This window comes from Macrosteles quadrilineatus, unplaced genomic scaffold, assembly GCF_028750875.1.
Source record: "Macrosteles quadrilineatus isolate MER2022 unplaced genomic scaffold, UCM_ALF_1.0 Scaffold_5__1_contigs__length_97177068, whole genome shotgun sequence".
NCBI classification, from domain to species: domain Eukaryota; kingdom Metazoa; phylum Arthropoda; class Insecta; order Hemiptera; family Cicadellidae; genus Macrosteles; species Macrosteles quadrilineatus.
Genome location: NW_026542598.1, coordinates 10,555,470 through 10,579,861, shown reverse-complemented (window position 1 = coordinate 10,579,861; position 24,392 = coordinate 10,555,470). Strand labels below are relative to the sequence as shown.

The window sequence follows — 24,392 nt, the reverse complement described above, 5'->3', positions numbered from 1 at the left end:
AAGAACTGATCTTGAAAAATGCTAAATAGTTTCTTGTGCAAAGGTTAAATGGTTACGTTTAAATGCGATCAAGACAACTTGTTTCTCTTGGTCTATGGGAAATGTTACATTCCGCACTACACTCTTTAGCTACAATACCACAGAACGAGAAGTGGTTTGCAAGTACAGTAATAGTTTGTTCTTTGGGGTCCTAATAATTTAAGTGATCAAAATAGTCCTAAAATAAAATTTTCTTGAGCTAATCCAAAAAAATGTAAACCTAAAAGGGAGTACTTTTAAATCATTCTTATGATTTTGCCTAACCAAACTTCGTGGACTCTACTCGATATATTTCCAGTTGACTAACAGATTTGTGGACAGAATCTTTGTATGGACAGGAGAATAGCTTTTCAAATTACATGAGCGCACTCAAGCGTCACCATTATCATTGACATATTATCATTATCATATTATCATTGACTATAGCTGTTTGTCATTAGCTGATGCATTAGAATGGTACGTGTATAAAGAAAAATGTTATTCGATGGATCTAGTCTTAAACTACCATGGTGCCAAACAGACTTGATAACCATTATTGTATTACCACACGAATGATTAAACTAGCCGTCTACCACTAATTTAGTAAATATTCTCACAAGGTGAAAGTAAAGACATCACATTCCCTAGCCCGCGAGCCGGTCAAGCTGTGCTGTCTGCCCAGGATAGATCACTCGACAAGACGATGTGTCTGCTATGTTTGTTGTTAGCATTTCCATCGTGAGCTGGTAACATGTCCGATGTCCAGATCGACTCGTCTAGATCGTTTATACAGTCTCAGCTAATACATACTTGTATGAGAACCTAGACTAGTCGCTCATAACCTAAGGATATGAGTTGTTGACTTTCCTCATAATCATCTGTCCATCATGTATTGCATCGAAAGTACAGCAATAATAGGTGAATATTCTTTGATTATCTAATTTATTAAGGTGTGTGATTTCAATTAAAAATGTGCCCTAACTAGGTGATTCTTATTTAAAAGATCTCGGGAGTAAGTGACCAGGTATCCAGATGTACAAACAGGCACCGTAGAGAGAAAAGGACACATAAAAAACCACATGGGAAGGTTGTTATGTTCTTACGGGTTTGAAGGCTAAGTTTGGTTACTAGGAGAGACAACACGAGTCTAAGTGGAGGACTTTAATTGTAGGTTGCGAAATTGTAAACGGGACCTAAAACAGTGACCATAATACTCTTGAAATGAGATGATCAGGAAAATGGAGTCCATATACTAAAGACCTTTTTTTGGGAGGTGTAAAATGCAGTTACGCACACCCTCGGTCCTTGAGGAGAGTGTGGGACTCACACATCCATCCGACCTCAGCATACCCACTAAAAGCATCCCCCCACCACTACAGACCAGTAATCCTGATACCACAGAGCAAGAGAACAAAAGTGTAGGTAGAGAAAACCTAACAGTCCATGACATCAAAAGTTAAGACCAGGAGTTGAGATTGGAGAACTTGAGTAGTCCAAATCAGAGACAACAATAGAAGCTCATGTTCTGGTAGAAAGAGTTCCGTGCTTGGAGTTCTGGAAGTCAGACCTTCTACCACAAGGAGTCCAGGGTATTGGTTGGATAGAGATCAGTACTAGAGTTATCCAGAGATTCAACAACGGTCCAGGCACCAGAAGCGCTGGCGGAGACCGAGGGCAGTTCACAGCCTGTTGCTTGTTCCCACTCACTCCCTGTTTATCAGCTGCCTACTCACATTCTTGCTTATCAATTAATTGTCCGTTGTCTCGCCAGAGATCGCTGACTGCACTTTCTCCTCGACCATTGTCCACCTCCCACAGGTTTGTTTATGTGCTGCTATAAGCCAGCCTCAGCCTGCTCCTTATTTATGTATTTTATCCACCCTATCTCCAGCATCCTCTGCAGCATCGTTACAGGTGGTAGGTGATTTAGAGGAAATGTCCCATGTACACCGTTAACGACGTAAAATTGACTGTGATTGGAGTAAAGGTCAATGATGGATCCGAAGCTGTTTGGGCTATCCTCAACGTAATTGCCTCGCCCAACCGAATCAAAGTGATGTCCTGAAACATTTGCGACTATTTCAAATTAAGCTGATTCCTTCGAGCATGGAATACAAAGCAACATCTTCACCTCGTTAGCCCCCCTCACAACCTTAACCAATCCTGCGTTTTCATCAAACTAAGCATTTGCTCGTCACGACCTCTCTGAGGAAGTCTTCAAGCGTAATATACAACTGCAGTTACTGGAGACGATTGTGGTTTGGATGAAGACATCGAAAGCCTTGATGGTGGTTTAATGGGGCGCCTCCACCGCGGTCGGATAATAAGAGGTCTGGTGGATAACCGCCAGTATCATCATCAGGACCTCGGTAGACAGTAGCCTCGACCCAGGTATGTCCAATTATCTTCAGATATCACATTTACGTTCCATACGTTTAGATAGCAGGTAGCAGTCGATATATAAGTCAAAGCGTTTGGTAGAAGTTTGCACATGTTCTCTTTTTTGACTATTGCCCTTACCAATTACAATGGGAATGCACTGGGCGTATTTTAACCCAGATACCAAGAGTGAGTGTAGAATGGATTGAGATGTCTCCTCTAGCTTGTCATTGTTAGATCGTGGGGGATTGAGGAGGCACTGAAGTAACAAAATGGTGTGAGATGGTTTGTGCACTGTATTGTTGCTGACTAAAACCAGCTGTTTCTGTTTCTTTAGCTACGCAAGTTCTCCTAACATTATTTAAAGTCCAAAGTATCTATGAAATTTCCTTTTACAGTATGGTTCGATTACAATTAAAGATATAATATTTTAAAACATCAAGGTAATTTATTTTAAGAGTAATGTTTTCTAGCATTCCCTAATCAATCTAATTAGGGGTGATAACAATGACATGATCAATAACCCAGTCTATTAGGTTGTCAAACACAAATAAAACATCTAGTACTAGTAAAAATAATAAAGTTGACTGTACTAAATTTGATTCCATTGTTAATAGTTAACTAAGATCACATTATAAAATTTCACGTATTTATCACGTCACATCTTTGACATATAAGTTTGTTAAAACTAGGTGTGTGTATTAAGTTTTGAAAAAGGCGTCAAGTTTATACTAATGGACATCGTTTTGTGTCAGAGCGTGTGTCAGCTGTAAGGACATCAGCTGATAATCAGCTAGAGGACTACCAGGTACATCAGCTGGTATCTGCTGACCCATCAGATATGTCAACAGACCATTAGTCCACAGTCTTCTTGTCGGGTCGCGTTGTCAGTAGTTTGCCTCTATGCTGCCTTCCATTCATCTGTCTTGGCAGTATGAATTCGCTGGCTCTCATACCCTGCATATACAACACAGATCCTGAGAAGTCAGTTGCTTTTTGATGGATTGGAACCAGAAGCCTTGATAGTTGGGCTATTGATAAAATTGCATGAATAAAGAATAGGCTGATCTTGGCCAGTAACAAAGCTGAAATTTCATTCATTCAACATACGTATCACTCATCATCGCCTTAAAACGCGCACCCTGGTGTGCCAATGTCGAGAAAGTCGAATCTAATGTAAATGCATTCTTCTACTGCAAACCCAAAATAGATCTTCATATCACGAATATTGAAAATCACGTCATTTAATTTGTTTACGTTAAATACATCCAATGCTAGACTTCCTGCACTCGTATCCTGCACTTGCATGAGTTTTTCTGCTATACAGAAACACCACCTATCAAATCCCAAATAGCATGCGCTTACATGAACCCCTACAATTAAAATCCTAAAAACATAGTTCGAGATAAATCGCGGTGTTATTAGAGAACATTTGTGTTCGGGTAATGTGTCGTCCGCTCCCTCGCAGGTTTCTGAACTCCAATTAAACACCACTAACAACTACCGCTTCCCCGACAATTAGCGCGGGAAGAGTGAAAAACTGGCGGGAGAACTGCAACACGGAGCATACAGACACAGACACGCCCGCGCCGCGTCGTGAAGCCACATAAACAGCATGTAAAAGTTGAGTGTCCATTGTCTGGCTGGCCCGCCCGTACAAAAAACCTGTTTGTTTTGTTGCAGCCTTGTAAGTCATCAACATTTCTGAGACGGTTCATATGTGCGGAAAGTACAACTGCGAAACCACTAATAAGATGAGCCTTAGGCTTTTTCTAAAGTCGTTGGAAGCGTTTTTTTGTTCAAACTACCATCTTTGGAATCATCGAATATTTAGGGAAGATTCCTATCGAAAGCTGTTCAAAATCATGCAGTTACATAGTATAAACACTATTTTTATTTGGTTTCTTTTCCAAGTAGATCATTAGCATTACCTTTGAGACAAGGTCGCCTAGGTGCTTATTTTTAGCTGACTGCAAGATGAGTGCAAAACAAAGCGAGATGATCTGTGAGGTGTAGTTACTGAAACGGTCATATGTTCTTCAGCCAGACCCATTCATAAAAACCCAATCAAGTACAGCTGGACCTCTACACTATATTTGTCTTTTGTTTTCACCAGCCAAAACGACTTTACCCCCCAAATGCATCAAGACTATTGAGTTTCGGTTCTTTGGTCTAAATAGAGTTATCACCAACAAACTTGCAAGCAATTCACACCCAGTTTACACAACCGTCTTCATTAGCATCTTTAATTTGGCAGGATATCATCACGGTCCATTTTTTGCTGTTGCCACATTACCCAACCGTTGGTCATTGCCAAAGGTCATATCGTTGATGAGGCCCTAATTATCTCCACACCAGACCACAATTAGGCTGCAGCCGTGATGAACTTTTCAATAACTGACGTGCAGTAATGATCAGAGTCCCAATTAGCCCATAATTAGCCTGGAGCTCAGAGCCGCTCACACCTACATCACAATTTGTACTCCGTGTACAATCTCACGTTATGCTCTAATCTCGCCCTCACGAAACGAATCAATAAGGGGATTTAGACTTGCATGTTTGTTGAATAGAGAGCTTCACTGTGGAATGTTCGTTACTACATTTCTTGATAGTGAACATGCACTGTTGGTCCAATCACTGTTAGTATCGAGTAAGAGTTTTAGTTTGGTGGAGCGTGTGGCGTCTTATTAAAAAAAATGTATGCTTAATTAACCGTTGTCAATTTGTCATTATGAGTTGTTAAGTAATTGTTTAACGTGTCACAAAATATCAAAATTTAACATGAGAAACATTTTTGACTATTATGTAAAACATTAAATATTAGGTTGTGAAGACGACATTGAATGTTCAGATGGCTAGACATGTTTTTGTTGAGATGGATCACAATTAATTTAATTCACCTTTGAACAGCACTATCAAGGGTGTCAAAACGAAAGTTGTACCAGGAAATAGAGCAACCTCTTACAGTTATGGTTGGCTACTTTAATTGCAAACTGCCCCTCCCTCCTGAATTCGAATTATTCTCTGTCGTAAAAAAATAAAACTTCCACATTGCAAGTGCTAACCAGTACAGATCGGATGTATCATTTCCCTGTACTTGGATTATTTTTGAAACTAGTTCGTTCAAACCTTCCCAGCTCACCACACCAGCTGGGACACAACAGACTCACCAGTCAGCCAGCGCAGGTCTGCTGCTACTGGTGTAATGACAGACTTAACCTCGGATCCAATTAATATTCCCAAGTGATCGCGTCTGGACTAGAACATCAAACCAGTTGACCAACGAGGGCTAGAGCTAGACTGGAGCGTGATGTGAATGCGAGTGAGAAACTGGATCATCTAGCCTGTCATTGTCATTGTCAGAGTGTGGGAGAGTGCGAATGCACCGGAGTAACGGAATTGCACATTGTGCATCCACCAGAATTCTAGGTTTTAGAATTTGTCTGTGGAGAAAGACAGTGTCTTTTACTATATCTATCATCTTTTGTAACATGTATCATCTTCAATTTTGTTAAGAATGACGAATGTAAGGTATTATCTGTAGAAGGAATTCATAGCAGAAAATATAAGGGGGATGAGAATAATTTGCTCTGAGTGCCGAAATGTCAATGCAGAATGGGTGTAGGACGGAGAGAAATGACCAGACTAGCTTTATACTAAGCTCAGCTATTTATTTTGCCGGGACTCTTTATCGGTTAAAAGCTCTGCAAATTACACAACTGGGTCAAGTTTTGATGAAAAAACCACTGAGTTGTCTCAGGATTCTTATTGCGAACAGGTAACCTTAATTTAAAATGTGAGGTAGAAGAATGATACAGGGGGTTTCAAAAATGTCTAATAGTTTAGTAGTTTATCTGCGAGGGCAGTCAGTTTCTTCTACTATAGCTCTTCCCTTGTGCAATTTATCACTATGAACGATTAACAACAGAAAACACATGGAGGTAGTCACAAGGGCTACACTACTTCTCCAAATGTACAAGTGTAAACAAGCACATTCACATTACATGTGCATGTTAATAGCTCAGCATGTTCAGCATGTTTTCATAGCTGAACGACCTACAGTATTTACACCGTGTGGCGTGCCAGAATCACCTCCCCTCCTCTACTATCAAGGGAACCAGTAGGGGCAGCCATGATAGGTTTGTGATAATGAGCGGTTTCGGCGCTGGCCCGTTCGCTGATCTCTTAATTCCCCCTCGTACTCTCTCTCACTCTCCTCTCATTCTCTCACTCTCTCTCCCAACCTCCTCCTCTTCAATGAGAGCCACACTCCTCTCCCATCTCCTGAGTCCTGTGGTCCTGGGTAGTCTTGTAGTCTTGTGATCAGAGACCTCGCTGCCGCCGAAAAATTTAACTTTCTCCCCATTCCCCAGGTTTGGTGGATACGGAAAACAGATTTTGAGAGATTTGATGATTTACCAAAAATACATTTTAATTTAATCCCAGAAAAATTTATAACAGTTGGATAACAGGTATGGATTGCATCAAGATATTCATTTTACCTTTCGGTTTAGGCACTCGCCTGTTCCAATTCTGGAAAATAATCTATTTGTTAGTTTTACTAATAAAATAATAAGTGCAACAAACAAAACACATACGAGATGGCGATTTCAACAGACAACGCTATAATTGATTGAATAAGATCTTTTAGAAGGACTATTTACACAGCTTATGATTTCTTTGTGCAACAATTAAAAGCAACTATTAGTATTTATAAGTTAGTAAATCAGAAGAATCAATGAAAGGTTCTCGAGGTATCCTCTTATAAAAAAAGTGTAAGCTCCTTGTATTCTTTCCTAGAAACATCGCGTATACAATATACATACTGTACATACAAGTGCGTAATCCCTGTAAAATTGAGTTTACTGAAACATTAGAAATTATGAAAAATAAAATCGGCTTGGGAGAGTTGAAATAATCTAGTCCCAGTCATTAGGTAAATTCACTAATTTAGCTTAAGGGCCAAATAACAGAGATAGAAAAATGTTTAATAGAGAGTTTTTAGTCACACATAAGTTCCTTTAAAATGCCTTCGATGACGTAATGTTAGGTTCTGCAGCCACCTCGATCAGCTGGTATTATTAACATGTGATCTCTCAGACAGATGAGGCAACCAGAAGGAGCTGTTACGGCTTCATGACACAGAAGGTACAGCGGTGATATCAGAAGATAATGAACAAGAAAGAACCTTGCCTCAAGTGATCTCATGGCATATTCTGAGTTATGAACTGATTGGAGACCAATATGCCTATTCATGGCTAGCGTTGGATATTTGCGTTGTAAATATGTCCACCAGAAATTTGTGTCAGCACTGTTTGCCAATCTCTAAGCCTATTGTTAGCTATTTGTGCCGGGAAAAAAGATTCGTAAGATTTTGAAGTCTCCGTAATATTGAAAACCAGTGTACACCCAAATTACATTACTGACGTCTCTATTTATAAAATCCCATACACTGCTCCATTGTCAAAGTGAAAAATGGTAATAGCACAAATGATAATAAACTGCAACGCACTTTACCTCGTTAAACTATACCCAGTGAATGCCCCGAGGTATAAGCTGATAACGGATGAAAATTATGATTCAGATACTCCCTTGCCTCCAATTGTCCACAGCAAGTTAAATATGACTTTAATTGCATAATATGCTGCCAAAAACTAACTATACTAAGTAACAAAATGAATTACAAGAAGTCTTTTTCTTCATACTAAATGCTACCAGAAGCGTATGAGACAGATTATACGTAAAACAAGGCATCAAAAGAATAATTTTCTTTTAATCCAAAACTGACAACCATTTGCTAATCATACATATCCTTCCCCCTTTCGAAAAACTGTTACAAGTAACAAATTACACGACAGACTTTGACTCCCCATGTTCCATTGTAAATCCACCTGACGTTGGAAGGCCTACAATTGCGCCGACACCGCGGTGGCGTTTGACCCCCCAAAAACCATTCATTTGCGGCGGCAGTGGCAAAGTCGTCACCTCAAAAGCGACAGTTGAATGGGACGGAATTCGTCCATTGTGGGGCCTTTTGACACCGTGTCGTCGGTGGGCTAGGGCTACAAGGCGACAACACGTTCACCTTTACGGTCAAGATTTCTTCTGCTTTCTTCAACCTTCCGTTCCTCTGCCGCTTTATGTATCTGGGCGGAGTTGGGATTGTAATTGATGTTCTGGGGATCAAAGAAGCCGTGTGTGATTTTCAGAATGATCTTGTCAGGATGCGCTAGAATATGGGGCTTTTGGAGCACGGTAGCACGGTGTATAAGAGGAATTTGGAATTGTAATTTTTGGTGTTAAAATGGTTTTTGAATTAAAGGACTTAACCTTGATTGGGCTGCACTCTCATTAATCAATACGTATTTCATTTGAGCTGATCATCATGAGCAGAACAGCTTGCAGTGATTGATCAAATCTGTATTGGGATGAGTGACATGACATTAAGCACTGATGATATTCCCACAGGAAGTTAAAACATTTCGTGTAACTCGCGTGGACTTACATGTCAAGCAACAACTTAACGCCTCTGACGAGTTACAGTATTACGGAAAACATTACCGCGTCCACAAATAAGAACAGACTAAACCGTATTAATTTAAAGTACTTCCTGGACTGAGTTATTTGAAAATTGCCCTCTCTCGTAACATGCAACACCAAATTGTTACCACTCGAGATATTGTCAGGTATTCTTAATTCATATAAGCCAGTTTTATTTTGAATCTATTAAAATTAATGTTTCCCCTAACATCAAACAGCGTTCAATAAATGGAAAATTTCATCATCTTTTTTCAAAACTTTTCAACCTAAATGCGCATGCACTACTGCACCTAACCATGTATATATACAACTTATCTACTCTCAAGCAATCAATATTCTCCCCACCGGTTTCTACTCGACAAATTAACATGTTTGAATTATTGACGCCTACAGAGTCAAAGACGTCCCTAGCCCAAGATTACAACAATAACTGCTTAGCAACACTGTATCAGGACGTTATGCGGATACAACGAAGTCCCTTTGTACGGGCAACAAAAAGCGTTGATTACAAATTGCCACTATACTAACCCGACCTATTGAATCTAGTTCTTTAAGAGGGTCTGATGCAATCGATAGATTGAGTGTTCGACCTTTCAAACGTCTGGCGGCTACAGTGTAAAGTCTGGCCTGTAGAGCTCCGGCTTCGCGCCTATGATGCAAACTAAACAGTTAATTGGGGCTGGCTGATATACAACTGCACTTGTGATTGCCCTTTGCAGCTCACTGCTCCGCTTGCCCTAGATGCATTCGTAATCGCATAATTGGCCAACTTCTACTTGCATTTATCATTGGGAAATTATCAATTAATCAAACTAGCTGGTCTTGTGGGTTTTGCACAAGTGAAACGGTGGGTGATAAGTAGAGTTGTGTTAGGATTGGCCAACTTCAACTTGCATTTATCATTGAGGCAATTATCAATTAATCAATCTGGAAATCAATCTGGTAACGTGGACCTAAGTAGAGAATGACATGATTGGCCAACTTGAACTTTTATCATTGCCAAACTATCAAAAACTCAATAATAACAACTTGTGAGGAACGTTGAGTGTACACGGTTCCATCTGTGAACCTAGCTTCTTTATGCATAACTTTTACCCATCAATTGTTGTAAAGGAGAAATGGGATAGGCGTAAAAAAATCGTGAATCTAGAAAATCAATTGATTTTTTACATTACTCTCTTAATAAAATTAACAAGATTGTTCGCAAAACACAATGTAAAAATTCCTCACACTTACTTTGTATTAGGAATCGAGTTTCTTTTGAATAACAGTCTTATATTATCTAGTAGCAGGCCTAAAGGATGTAAGCACACTTTACAGATGAAGTCATTAAATTCACCCGAAAAAGCAATCACAGCATCAAAACCGTTCCCATGGCTGTACGCACGTCATAAAAAATAAATCGAGTTATTTCCAGACAATTATTACTCGGTAAAAAAGCGTTTCGTCGTTCTTAAACGACCAGGGGCGATGGCAGCACCTGCCTGGTCTTGGACGGAAGCTTGTCTCAATTAGAAGCATTACAGGGTATAATAGACCTGGGCGTCCCGACAGGGAGGATAGGGTGTCCTTATTCCAGTTGATTAGCGTCCTGTAAAAGGATTACAACAGTTCTGCGTCCCATAGAAATCCACAGGGAGGAAATCCTGTTTGGACATCATTTGTAACGTCGAAAACGTTGGCGAATCTGAGTGTTATAAAATACTGGCGTATAAGGGTTGTATAGGTGGTTGAAAAAGGATCAACTTAATTATTAAATGCTTTAAAGGAAAAATATTTCCACTTTGGATGATAATTAGATACAAATGCTACGTTACGCCGAATGAAAAACGTACACCGAATCACATATTATATTTGAAGGTAGCATTACTGTATAACCAATAGGCTACAGGAACGGATAAATGTTTGTATCTGTCAATGCCTGTGAAATTATTGGTTTTGTAAGAGAGCAGCATAGTTTGCGTATCTGCAAGTAACCATCTTCGATTTATTTAAATATGCCTAATCATTAAATATAATTAATCTTAATCAATCTTGAATATGCTAAGCGTTTGTTAATAAGCAGGTTAAAATAGATACCAACCTAATTACAATTGGGAATCGGGTCCAGTATTGATCCTTTGTCAATCAAACATGGCATCCTCAAAGATAAGAAATATCAACCAGGGGTGGATCTATTATACGATGACTCCAGCACCTTATAAGATGTTCCACATTCTTTCCACGCTAATAAAAGACACGGAATGACCTGTAATTTAGAAGTAGCTCTCTTAAAGGGGTAATGTTCGGACACGTGATCAGGCGTCGATCAGATATCCTTTTATGAGGCTCATAATCCGATCATCGCCTCATCACGATCACCCCGTCGCTCATCAGGGAGCATCAGAAAATTGCGGCCACCCCGGGTAAGGTGAGACTGCCCAGGCATGCGGTCAGCTGATATCACCTGTTTTACAGTACACATTGAAGTAAGATGAAAATTCTTAAGCATGTGTTCAGGTCAGATCAGCTGTTTGACTATTATAGAAGTATCTATCCACAATAAAAGCCGTAGAGACGGATTTAATAACATAAAATTTTAGCTTGGAATAAAAATAATCCATTTTGAATTGTAATTATTTATTTGATCACAATATTTGGACGGTTTTAGGAGAAGAAATCTATTCCCTGCTCTTGCCCCTTACCTTTAAAATAGCTCAACAGCTGATTAAGCAACGTGCAATATACAAATACAAAAAACTGGCGAGGGAAATTTCCCTTAAACAAAGGAAATATTGTGATCGAAGTATAGTTCAACAGAAGACACTCTCAAGTTAGTACCGTCCGGTTATTGTAGAGGGGGTTTGTTTACTAATTGTTTCTTGTTATTTTATTTATTTTGAAACTACTGTAGTTTGTAAATCAAACTATCTAATTTCAAACAAATTTCGTTCTCTGGTATTATAGTGAGTGGTCAAAGCACAAATCACAAAATCCCCTTAAAATAAGAGAGAACATGGCTTCATCTGGTCCATATCTGTCTTGTCCACTTAGCGTCTCAAGTCAGACCACGAATGGCTTTATTTTCTCAGTCCCAAATTTTCATAAATTTACTCACAATTAGTGTTAACCGAATCATCGATATGAAAATCGAAAGACCAAAAGAAAAATTTAAGAAAACCTTGTTACAAACCTCACTCTTAGCTTATTGAATAATTCGTATTAAAATCTAAAATGTACATTTGACAAGTGTAAAAGGGACTCTTTAAAAACTCCTAGCTAGAATTACATCCTTTAGTATTTCAATCCAACAGTTGCCCAATAGTAATCCGTACTCTAATCTAGTGCGAGACATTCCGAAAGTTGTTAATCAAAATTATAAATCTCACATTCTTTAACCAGTCGTTTCTAAGCCCAGCTTTAACACCCTGGAACCTGATTCATTATTTTTATAGTGTGTTTTATCACCGCTGAATCAGGGTCGAGTTCTATTTCTAGCTTTTTTATTTGGTATTTTTTGTTCCCGAGACACATACGAGCTATGAGGAAAGTAGGAAATCAAATGAACAGTTAGACTGTAATAATGAGAGGTGTTCAGTCCAGTTGGGTTCATTGACTACGTATATCAACGTTTAAAGAGTAACGGTAGAATAATCAAAGGTAATACAATCTTTGTTTATTTTTTTCAATTAATTCGTCTCGAAATCTTTATTCATACAGATCTAAAAACCTTAAAACTAACAATCTAGGTTAATTACAGTAGTTTTAGTCAATAAAACGCTTTAATAAAGTGGTGGGATAAAAAAGTGCCATTTATCTTAGGTTAAACCATAGATAAAACATGTGTATGGTCAAAGGTGCCTACAATACTTTCTCATTGATGTATCACCCTTTTGAATCAGCTGAAGGTATAATTTTGGTTTTTGTTCCGAAGAATCTATAGTTTACTTTTTTTCTTGTTATTTTACCAGCTTAAAAACTATTTAACCAAATAAGACGGCAATGATTTGAAAAATCGTTTTTCCTTCACTATTATTAACACCCGTAAACAAATCTACCTTGAAACTGGATGACGTTACCACCAGTACTCGAAAGTTACCAACACACTGAATCTGAACATCTGAACCAATCTGAATATGATTCAGGATTTGCAGTAGGATGTGCAGTTCACCTGTACTATTTAAAGTCAATTATCTCAACCTATGGCAATAAACAGTTTATAAAGTTATCAATTATGTACCAAGCTTATGCATAAATTAATCCAGCTAATTTTTCACTCCGGAATGCTGGTAGGTGGTTAATTTTTCATCTTATACAAAACCCGACCCGACTGCTCAGTAATGCATTCGCCAATCACAGACCTGATTGCGCTAACCTGATCACAACTGTGTTTTTGTGGCGCAATATGTTTTATGCAACTTGTTAATTAACAGAATTGAATAATTATTGTAATTGAATTCAATTTATGCAATAAGAACAAGGAGAACTGGCGCTTTGCCCATCAATCTTACCAGAGACGTTTTTAGAGGGAAATACAACGGGGTGGTAATTTGGAGGGAGTGGAAGGTAGATTAATTAATCATTGACTTTGGATAAAGCAAGTAGAATTATACTTCTCTTCTGTTGTAGATGTTTTCCGTTGATGATTCGCAGCTTGTGATTAGCCAGTTGCATTTAAAAATCAGTAAGGTAGGTGTATTTACGTTATTGACCCCCACAACTGTGACTACTCTTTCAAAATATTAATTCTGTCGTTTGTAAGGATTGCCTATCTGATGTAAGCACGGTTTTGTTTCAAATATTTGTAAATGCATGTCTGCCATACATGTTGTGTACACGAATTAGATCAGTGAATATTCAGTTGTCTATGTTTTTAAACCTAAATTTCATAACACACGGTACAAGGTATCCAACCAATACGCCCAAGATTTCCAAATTCTGTCCATAATCGCAACCTAGGCAAGTAGATTATCCATCGAGTAGGCGGCTTATAACGGTGTAGTAATAATCTATGACTAATTCCTATCGACATGCTAACTTTTATAACCAGAAAGAACAATTCGCGTGGAACAATGCCCAATAATTCCCACGCGGACCTCCAGGATACGTCGGACTCGGGGGTGGGACTTTATTGTCTAAATCCAAGGCGAACAGCTCCGGTAACTGGGAACAAATGAATTGAGTCATTAAGTAGAAGCATGAACGATGCATATGCAACGCACTGCATCGACTGCATTTAGCTTAATGGCGGCGCTAATACGGCGTAAGATAACGAACCGAGTTTATCTTAAGATAATTACTGTCCTAATTTCGCCTAAGTGGTAGGCGCGTTAATGTTTAAATTGGCCTAAACTGTGATTCACTTCTGATAAGAGCGATGATATAGTTACTATGAAGTGTGGGTGTGAAGACCCGCTTATTACGGCCGCCGATTGTAATCGAAATCGCTTGATTCCAGTTTTTCACTTGCCTATAATTACCAAACTCGGCGAAACTGAACACTGACTCTGTGATTATACATTAGGCAGTGGGTAAATTTGTTTTGAATCATTATTCAAGTCACTCCCCCCACCTACTCTGGTAGGTACAATTTGTGTTTTGGGCCTAGCTACTGGATTGATTAAATATTGTCCAAAATAAAATATTAGAGCCTTGTTGTGACTCAATTCTTTGATACGGCGATGAAAACTTGTGCAGGATGAGTGTAGAAGGGAGTGGGTGATAGGGAGGATCAGATGCTTCTTAGTGAGGACCAAGGACCATAAATTAAAATCCTGGTAATCAAGAACAGCTGGGTCAAGTTTCGAGCTCATAAAAGATTCTTACTTTTCCCAAGTCTAACCGGACCAGGCGATCACTTCAATTAATATAGAAAACCAAAACAAGATTTAGATCAAATTCATACCAAGTCTAGTTATGCTATTGATTTTTTATAGAAACATATACACATTGACTGTGTACTACCGTCAACAATATAATCAAAATATACATAACATTGACTGTTAAAGTCTGTTACATTGATAATCTATTTTCTCTTTTCATATTACAAACTGTAATATTTTATGGGGGTATAATGGTTATACTTAAAGTAAGATACCCATTTAGTTTATTATTTAATAATTAGTGTAAGAAAGGAAATTTCAATATATAACAAAACCTTGAATCTTGTACTACACAATGACTAACTTATTGCTTTTCGACATCTCAATTCGGACAAGGAATAGATATATTTGGTACAGTGATTGTTCGTAAGCTGGGTCATTCAAGACGCTAAAATATGTCAATTAATCAGTGAGAAATAAAGATACACGCGGCATCTCACTCCATTCCACACTCATAGTTTCAAATCGCTCAATTGCACTTCAATCTTAATTGTTAATTACTGTAAGTCGTAAAAACCTCGATACAATAACAAGCCAACCCCTTACTGAAATGTGTCAAGTAAACCGTGTATAAGGATTGCCAATGTTTTCCAAAGGGTCCTTAAACAATCTAATTTGCTATGTCCAGGTCACAGAACGCAGGACCCGCTTCGCACCGCGGGGGACCACCACCACAACATGTCACCTTTTACTTCTTATCACCACTGCACCTGATAATATGGACTCTATAATAACCTCATTAAGCAGGTAGCAGCCACAGTTGAATTTAAATTAGGAATGAATGTCATTTTCATATTTTGTTTATTATTCGTTAGTGCCAAGAGTTTTTTGGGAGGTCCTTACTCTTCAGGTTTTAAAGTGTGAGGTTTTGGCGTTTTGAATTCTCGACATTCTTTTTCCGTATCGTTTAATTTTAAATTTGTCTCGGTGTTTATTGAACAAGAGAGACCGCACAGCAGGATATGTATAATAAATGAGCAACTAAGAGGATGTACCGTAAGTGCTAAATATATGCATTGCTTTAGTTATTATTTATATTGTATTTGTTAGTTCCATATAATAAGTACTCGGTTATACGTTTGACTATCAATACAACTTCAGTATCCAATAGTCAATGGTTATACTCAAATTTACTTATACAGGGTGGTAAAAAAGTCCCAGGACAGTTAAATATTTTAAAAAATAATTCAAGAATTTTTTGAACATCTGCCATTTTGCGCAGGATCAACCTTTTGAAGTGCGGTTTCCGGCATTGTATTCTACTAAAAAATACCTTTAATTTGATGTGCATATTGACCTATGCTTCTATTTAAGATTTTCTTCCGACTCCTTGTAGGCCATCCCCCTGAAGAGTTATTGGATCACTGAATTTGTGTTAAAATAGAGTTTTATGCCCTGTAACATTGTACCAAGTATTGTAGCTCTATCTGCATTATTTTTTAAAATATTTAACTATCCTGGGACTTTTTTACCACCCTGTATTTTTATTTAAAACTCGGAGTCTTATATGTGTATTCGCCTTATTCATTAGATTTAATCTTAAACAGGCGTATGCATAGACGTATGCATACATTTTAAAAGTACAACATAATGTACCTGATTTCACAGCATTTTATTATTTCTTAAAAGGATGATCATTTCTACTAGTGTGATGCTTCACATTTTTACATCTCGTACACTGCTTAGGTTTTCATTTAGAAATTTCAGAAATAATTTAGGTAGCCTAACACAATCTATAACTCAATTTAATTGACCCACCAACAATATTCAAAACAAGTTTAACCAGGTGTTTTCGTAATATTCTACTATCGAAACTGCAGGAATGTTTGTTTCAAGTTTTAGTACATCAAAATACAATATGGTCTGCTAACACTATCCAGACAGCCATTGACTATAAACTCTGATCATATTTTTAATCAAACTGCATCAAAGCAAAATCTACGGGGCATGATAGTTCGTCTCTTAATATGTATGGCCAAATGGCTTAACCTTATATTTCTAGGGTATAGGGTAGAAAAATACATATAGTAATAGAATCTAAAAACGTATGTAACGGTAACTCAAATAAGTTCAAACTATCTGAGGTGTAAGTTCTCTCGTCTATCTCTCTGAAATATAGTATGTATTTACCATGTAACTTTCCCTTAAAGATACGTCACTGTCCTCTAAATATATATATTTTCGAAAAACAAATGAAACTCCAAAGTAACTCATCACTTTTCAGTGCCCAAAACATGTTGAACAATAACCCAACAAGGTTAAACTAAATTAGCTCATTGAAAACACTACTTTATATTTAAAGTGTAACGTATGGAATAGCATAAAATACAATCCTTGAAATAAAAAGTCGTATACAAACAGACTAAAACACAAATATAGCATCTTTCCAGGTTCCTAAATTAGTTCAAACAATAACCTACTACGTTTGACCTTTTTAATGAGTCAATTGAAATTTTAACTATTTATTTCAAGTTTAACACGTGATAAAACATAGGTCACCATACTAGAAAACAAATCTGAAGACAAAACTCGAAAATTGTAAGAAAATCTTCGCTTGTTCACGGTCTTAATCAAGTCCAAACAGTAATCAAATAAGTTTGAGTTCTATTAATCTTATGAAAACTTATACTTTGTATTTCGAACGTACTATGAGGTAAAACACACTACGCAATCCTAGAAAAATACAAATCTTACGATAACAGTCTAAAACTGAACTCGTCACTTTGTACAAAACAAGTTCCAGAGCATCCTGTGTGGTCTCACTACCGTGGTTGCAAACCTTCCCAACTTTTGAATAACTACTCTACGTAACATCTACAACAATAACACAAAGTAACACTTACCAAATGTGATGTCTCATGGAAAGTCCATGGCACACACTAGCACACACTCGCGGTCCGAGTCGTCGCCGTAGCCACACTGAGCGACTGAGGCAGTGAGGCTAGACAACCAGTTCTCCGACCACCGACCACCGACAGCTTGTGACGTCACTGCTCCCAGGTGGCCCGTGGACGCTCTTTGTAGCGCCGATCTCCAGGTGATAATTGTGGCCCGACACCCTCCACTGGGGAGGTGGAAATTGCATCTGCATCATACACGATTCTAATTAATGAACGTGGGAGCTTTACGTTGGGTTCTTGGAAGGTGTTCTGGAGTGTATTGTAGAAAAGGTGTGGGAGTGAGTTCTACTTGTGAAGGTTGTTGTTGGAAGGTGTTCTGGAGTGTATTGTAGAAAAGGTGTGGGAGTGAGTTCTACTTGTGAAGGTGGTTGTTGGAAGGTGTTCTGGAGTGTATTGTAGAAAAGGTGTGGGAGTTATACTTGTGAAGGTTGTTGGAAGGCGTTTCAAAGTTTGAAAATGGATGGAATTTGAGCTGTTGTGATTAAGTGTATGTTCGGAAAAAGTGCGGATGTGGTGGGTAGAATTTGCCAAAGGTATCCTGAGTTTACTGTCTCATAGCGTTTTGTAATATCACTATTAAAAGTACTGTGTGGTGTTTTCTGGGAGTGTGTACGTATGTCCATAACGAGGGGGGATATGGTGGATTGAATAAGATATGGTTGTCAAAGTTGAATACGGACGGTGTTACAAACTATAACTATACGGTAAATGTTGTATTATCAGGTGTCAGGTATTATCATAGATAAAAAGAGTATAGACAGTATTATGACAGTATTATGTCTACTTCTTTTAATCTATGGTATTATGTACGCTCTTCTAGAGTTTGCACGCTCAGTAACAGGGAACCGTTTGGCGGATGGAATGAGGAGGTGGAATTTAAAGTATTATGAGAAAATATACTTACTAAATGGATGGAGGTGATTTCAAGGTGATATGTGGAATGGAATATGGACCATTAACGACAATCCGATAAGGAATAAATCTGATAAATTCTTTATCAATTAGTATTAATAACCATAAATGTTAACTTTTATCGTTGGTTGACAGTGAATCATTTCTATTGTATCTGCATAACTGAATATTACATATAATCACTAATAACACATCTAACAAACTTCAAGCCATCAACTAGAATCAATAACTAGCGGAATAGTAAGCTTAAGATTGGTTGTAACTAAAGAGTGTGTTTTGTGTCAAAAAAGTATGAAAATCTCCATCCAATTCAATAAAAACAACAAAAAATAAAACACCTATACGCCATAAACTCGCAGCGGCTCACGTTAATGAGTGACTTTAACGCTGGGACGCACTGAAGTGTAGAGGTGTGAAGTCATTTGTGGTCACCTACGCCCCAGTTCCCAGAAGCTATTGGAGACCTCACAACAGCTGATGTATGTGCTGCCAGGTTATCAGTGAGTGCCTGACGGCCATTGGCTGGACACCTAGTCAGCTGATCAGCTGACTGAGCACCGTGACGCCAACTCACCACTTCATTGGCTCCAACTTCACTCAACCTAATTCCAATGCCACAGCGGTTGAGGACTCAATAAGGATCCTGACAAGGCAATGCTTTCGTATCAAACACACTTGTTCTTTCTTGTAGATTTGTCATCTTTATGGATCAGCTGAAGACAATTAATTAGTTAGTACTGGCTGTATTATATGGAGGGCGTTTTTATTTTTTGATAGTTTCGTTTCATGTTAAATAGCTTGAATACTAATGCCATAGTAAATTGATGAACTGTCGTTTGTTCCTAGATATCATAGCCAAAGAGCAAAGGTCAAATGGTAAGATATACCTTAAAGTACAAAAAATATTTAGATGGAACACACATTAACACCAGGTCTTAGATTTTAGGATGTTAGAAGAAATGTTACAAGATGTTACAAATGTTACAAGAAATATACTTGCAGTATCCAAGGTGTATTCCGATGCAACTGAGAGAACAATTGAATGAGATTGAATAACAAAGCTTTGTCGATAATATTGATATAACGTATGTTGACATGGAATACTGATGTACGTTTTAAAACATAATACGAGAATATAGAACAGTATAGCTTAAATTTTGTTTAAATATATCCTACTATCTTTCTAGAAACTGTATGGGTAGTCAAAAATACGTGTCTACACCGTGATGCACGTAGATAGGCTATTCCATATAATTTTACACTGACTTTATTGACTGCGAAGGGGTTTTAACTCTGGCTTTCTCCTATTTCTAGGGTGAATTCTGAAATCGAGATCCAACCACCGTCTAGTGAACAATTAACTTTTTTGTTTGTTTAAAACGGCGCCACGTACCTTTGGGGCGGCGATGAAATCGGATATTTCCACAGTTCAGATCTCTGCCGCCGTCCTCTTAATATTCCTAACTCGCCGGCGTCATTATAGATATGAAACTATGAGGGATATCTACTTTGTGGGGGTACTGTACTCACGTCAAAGGTTAAGACAGGAAATAGTTTGCATATCATAAACTTATCAAATAAGTAACTATTTTCAGCCTAAAATCTTATTCGTGGATCCCTTTCCTGATGTGGTTTAACATCGAAAAAGAAAAACGAGAAAGACACACATAGCAGCAAATCTTCAAACTGTTTGTTTTTATAGTATATTAGTTAAAAATTGCCATCCAAACTCGGGAGTTGCGCCGGAAATTAATATAACTTAAACTACATAATATTAAACGCCGAGCAGATTCCAACAAAAAAATCAGACAATGTATTTCAAATCATTGCATCAAGTAGTCAGTATGTGTTGAATATAATTTTGGATGTAAACTTCCAAATCTCATTCGTGGTCACCTGTCTGTTGTGTTGTAATATCGAAAAATAACGTCCAGAAAGATCTACGTACCACAAAATCTTAAAAATTAGTTAAACAATCTTATCCAATCTCGCATTGCACTGCAGACATCACTAAAGCAACATAGTACAAAACGATTCCAATTAAACAACAATCGGACAATTAATTGTAAATCATTACATCAGAGACGTGGCTAATCCTGGACAACTGCCTAATTAGAGAACGGACACATAAATATCAGGCGCTCTAACGGAGTCGCGGAGTTCACACCAAATTTTAATTGAATCCCAAATTATTTCTATTAGAAGGATTGCGAGGCAATAAATAATGAGGTGTAAATCACTGAAGGCTGTAAATTACCACAGATTCGCACGAGGACACCCTGGCGTGCGGTGCACTGCTTGCATGATGCTTGCACGCAATTTGCATAAGTCTTGCGATTAACTTGCATATCATCTGGCTGAAGAATTGCTCGGTGTGCATTGCATAACACTTGTGGAAAAAATGTACAAAATCTTTTTGAGGAAGTGGATGGTGTGTCCTCGCTGTATAGAGTCGGAATCGCAAATCGTCTTGGCCAAAAGGCGTAGGGTGAGCACTCATTGCTTAGTACTTGTTACAATGTTAATATTGTCTTTATACGAATTGAATGATACAACTTGATTACATATCGATTGACTGAGAAAGCCTGTCGTATGCTTGCATGATGTTTGAATACAATAAACGTAAATCTTTCGAACGACTTGCCTTGATAAGAAGTATACTGCTTGAATATTAGTGTAGTGTCATCCTAAACCATTCAATACAACTGTGGAAAACTTGACAACGAATATCGTTTTGTTGAAAATGTGTACAACCTCTTTATGAGGAGTGGGGCTTATGAACATATTACATAGCGTTTTGTTAACAAGGAAAGTGGCTACCACTCACTTATTGGTGCTTGTTAACAACGTTAATGTCTTGATAACGAGTTGTGCCTGCTTGCATATCGTTTTGCTGAGGACGCCAGTGGTATGCAAAACTTGCATGACGCTTGGATGCAATTAGCATAGATCAGCGACTTCTCATGATGAAGAGTAGAAGAGTTGTGCACTGCTTGATAAAGACTTGTGGGTAATCTTGAATAACCTATTCTGAGGAGTCTTATAGTGTCATCCATCGCTAGCAACTGTGAAAACCTAGGAATACTTTGCATATTGTCTTGCGTAAACTCGTGTTTTGTGCATACCTTGTTTTATAAACCTAATGCAAATAGTCTTGCTGAAAAGGCATGTTCAGAGCACTTACAGCGTATTTACAAATTCCACATTGCCTTGATAACGAGATGTGCAAAGTGCACTCATTGCATATAGTTTTATATATTATGTGGGTGGTAAGCACAGCTTGCATATCGTATTTTATGATGACCAGTATCCACTGCTTGCATATCGTTTGGAGTGTGGAATACACAAATTGCACCATACTTTCGTGGAGCGCTTTACATTATAATGTGGTGTTCATGTACTCAGTTTTACTAGATATACGTTGTAATACAAAAAATGTACTAAAAAGTAAAAACTAAAAACTAAATTTTACCGACAATGAAACGAAAACTTTTCATTACATGTTTAAATGCCCAAACATATGTCATATATATAGTTCTATATATATATACTAGCTGTGTGCCCGTTCTACGCACGGGGATCTTATAGTAGTCAGTTGAAACCTTCTTATATTAAAATTAAGAACAGCAGTTAGTTTGCACATTTGCAGATATGCTGGCAATACTATTATATATAAACCTTCGCAAATACAGTATCTGACAGTTCAAGCCAAAATAAATGCTTCGAAATTAAATGTCACCCGGATCGTTATGGTCCATATGTCCAATGATTAAACTAAAAAAATGTTTTATAGATCCACGAAGCGTAGCCCTAAAGTAGGCCTATAATTGAAAGTTACTTTCCACATCGGTTAACTTAAACGTATTTAAAGTACTACCTCAACCTCACCATTTAACACTTTATTCCGGTTGACATTTTCAGTATCAAAGGTGCTCTTGTCCATTCCGTGAAACACTGAGAAATAAGGACATTAATGCGTTACCAACAGACATACACACAACAATCCAAAAAAGGCCACGAACTATTGATACATAAACAATATAAAGGCGTAAACAATTCATGATGGTTTGCCCAACAAATGTTTTACTCAAATAGGTTATCATTTTCTTAGCATACCGGGTAAGCTAAGATTTGGAATCCAGACAGAAAAAGCAAAACTTATACAGAGTTAAGACATCACTTAAATTGAATACGGACGGCTCTAATAAATAAGGTGCAACACCAACGATAACTAATTTGTAAACTACAGTGATGTGTTGGTACCTACGTAAAAATGATTCTAGCAGCTACCAACGGTTCTAAGGAAAAAACCAGTACCTACGTAAGAACCTACCTAAGAACTATAGTACATCCGACCAATTAAATACATTAATATCTAGTCCCGAGGTTATTGATCTCTTGCTTTTGGATTTTCTCGTAAAAAGTTATAGCGTAAACTTATCGGTGTCAGTTTGAAAAAAAAACAACCTTACCCAAAAAACTTTTTGTTATTTAATAGATTACGCATTCTCTAAACAATGATTAGTATATCTATTAACATTAGAAGGAAATGTGACGAAAATCACACAATGTTGGGATTTTGGTCATTTGTAATTATATTTCTTAAGTAGGTAGGCCATGTATTCTATGGAAAAGTACCGGTATCAAGGATCGTCGTCAAAAAGGTTGTTATGAATAAATGTAGGCTTACGTACCCAAGATTATAAATTAAAAGTCATAGTTTGGTATTAACTATCTTTATAAAACCAAAAGTAAATATTTACAAACACAACATAAACAAATTAATATTAAACATATGTTATTTGTCATCTTCCCCTTGAGCTTGGAGTCCTAATCTTTTTTTTTATAAATCTACTAGCTGACCCGGCGAACTTCGTATCGCCTAAGTTATAGGTTTCCCCTAAGACAGACCGATGGAAAGAAAGTACCGTTACGTTTAATTTTCAAGATGATCTCGTTCGCATCGCTCAATCACGTCCTGGTTGAAGTTCGTTCGCTACGCTCACTCAACTTTGGGTTGGAGCTCGTTCGCTACGCTCACTCACCTTTAGGTTGGAGCTCGTTCGCTGCCCTCACTTGCCTTCAGGTTAGCTCGTTCGCTACGCTCACTCGCCTCCAGGTTGAAGTTCGTTCGCTACGCTCACTCACCTTTTGGTTGCAAATTAGCTGTTGTCATAAATGTAAAAGAAATAATAGTGCTGCACCCTGTTGGTAATCCTTGTAACTTTAATGCTATTGAACATCATAGAACAGAACCAACTTGTTTAATTGAAACAGCTGTTAAGATTCATAAATTCCATTTCTCATAAGGTTAACATGGGAAACTCCAGAGCCACTGGGGCGGAGCCCTTTTAAGAATTTCGAAACGGGAAATAGTTTACTTTCTATTCGCATACCTACAGAATTTACACACCAAATTTCATAACGATCGGTGAAGTCGTTCCGGAGGAGTTTGCAGACAAACACTGTGACACGAGAATTTTATATATTAGATTATTTCTTCTCTTTATACCCTTGTCTTTAATAGAAACTAAATAAGATCTGGGTTGTTGAAGTTTCTTCTCTATTACTCCTTACAAACACAACATAAACAAATGAATATTAAACATATGTTATTTGTCAGCTATGGGCCTATTGGCTGTATGGTCCAGCGATTGCATCACACGGTGAGTAGAAACAGAAAGTGACACATTGGAAAAGCGAGTTTAGCACTTCCTCTGTTACAATCACCCACTGCAGTTGTGATTTTTTACTTTACACTTTACACAACCGCCATTGAAGC

At 37.8% G+C, this 24,392-nt stretch overlaps 1 protein-coding gene across 1 annotated transcript in view; it reads right to left on the bottom strand.

Annotated features, from left to right (window-relative positions):
- LOC128995043 (uncharacterized) overlaps positions 1–17,760 on the bottom strand; it is a 63,389-nt gene extending 45,629 nt beyond the window's left edge. Inside the window, exon 1 of the mRNA XM_054419916.1 lies at positions 17,642–17,760. The gene's annotated coding sequence lies outside the window, so the exon portion shown is untranslated. The remainder of the gene's footprint in view (positions 1–17,641) is intronic.
- Positions 17,761–24,392: the final 6,632 nt, after the last annotated feature.